General features: G+C 43.2%; 1 non-coding gene across 1 annotated transcript; it reads left to right on the forward strand.

The window, feature by feature from the left end:
• The first annotated feature begins 540 nt into the window (after positions 1-540).
• Positions 541-647, forward strand: LOC115944526 (U6 spliceosomal RNA). The gene has a single exon (XR_004079058.1). It is a non-coding gene; the product is annotated as a U6 spliceosomal RNA (small nuclear RNA).
• Positions 648-1550: the final 903 nt, after the last annotated feature.

Below are 1550 nucleotides of genomic sequence, written 5' to 3' on the forward strand. Positions count from 1 at the left end.
GGTTGCTGGAGTGGGGTGGGAGGGATGGGGTGACTGGGTGATGGACACTGGGGAGGGTACGTGCTCTGGTAAGCGCTGTGAATTGTGCAAGACTGTTGAATCTCAGATCTGTACCTCTGAAACAAATAATGCAATATATGTTAAGAAAAAAAAAAGAAGATAGCAGGAGGGGAAGAACGAAGGGGGGAAATCGGGGGGGTAGAGGAACCATGAGAGACGATGGACTCTGAAAAACAAACTGAGGGTTCTGGGGGTGGGGGTGGGGGTGGGGGGATGGGTTAGCCTGGTGATGGGTATTGAGGAGGGCACGTTCTGCATGGAGCACTGGGTGTTATGCACAAATAATGAATCATGGAACACTACATCTAAAACTAATGATGTAATGTATGGGGATTAACATAACAATAAAAAAATTTTAAAAAAATTAAAAAATTAAATATAAGTTCCCCATCAAATTTCTGTCCTTGGTCTACTTTTCTTCTTTCTTTATACTCTCTGCTTCAACAGTATCTTTCTGAGCTTCTGAAATTGCAGGTGGACGTGCTTGCTGCGGCAGCCCAGATACTAAAACTGGAACGATACAGAGAAGATTAGCATGGCCACTGTGCAAGCATGACACGCAGATTTGTGAAGCGTTCTCTATTTTTAAAATTCTACTCCTGAAACCAACATTACACTATATGTTAACTAACTAGGATTTAAATAAAACCTTAAAAAAATTACTGATGGGGATGCCTGGGTGGCTCAGTTGGTTAAGTGTCTTCCTTTGGCTCAGGTCATGATCCCAAGGTCCTGGGATTGAGTCCAACGTGGGGCTTCTTGCTCAGTGGGAAGCCTGCTTCTCTCTCTCCCTCTGCCTGCCTCTCCCCCTGCTTGTGCTCTCTGACAAATAAATAAATAAAATCTTTAAAAAATAACTGATGATCATGTTTAAAAAAATTGCTTGTGGGTAACTTCTTTTAAATTTTATTTTTTAAAGAATTCTCTACACACAACATGGGGCTCAAACTTACAACCCCAAGATCAAGACTCGCATGCTCTACTAACTGAGCCAGCCAGGTGCCCCACATGTGGATAACTCTTAAGTACCTCTCTCCAGCCTCAGGCTCCGTTTTACTCCCTGGGCACCATTTCCAGTTTCCTAGCAGAGATGTGTATTTTTTTTAATCTCTCTTCTTTCTTTGAAAAAAATTTTTTTAAAGATTTTATTTATTTATTTGAGAGAGAGAGAGAAGGAGAGAGAGAGAGAGAACACAAGCAGGGAGGAAGGGCAGAGGGAGAGGGAGAAGCAGGCTCCCCACCAAGCCCAATGTGGGGCTAGATCCCAGGACTTCAGGATCATGACCTGAGCCGAAGGCAGACATTTAACTGACTGAGCCACCCAGGCACCCCTTCAAAAAGTTTTTATTTAAATTCCAGTTAGTTAACATACAGTGTAATATTGGTTTCAGGTGTACAATATAGTGATTCAGCAATCCCATACATGGCCCAGTACTCATCACAAGTGCACTCCTTAATCCCCATCACCTTTTTGACCCATCCCCCCCCCC

Source organism: Leptonychotes weddellii, unplaced genomic scaffold, assembly GCF_054177405.1.
Source record: "Leptonychotes weddellii isolate Sample4059 unplaced genomic scaffold, ASM5417740v2 HiC_scaffold_29997, whole genome shotgun sequence".
Lineage (NCBI taxonomy): Eukaryota > Metazoa > Chordata > Mammalia > Carnivora > Phocidae > Leptonychotes > Leptonychotes weddellii.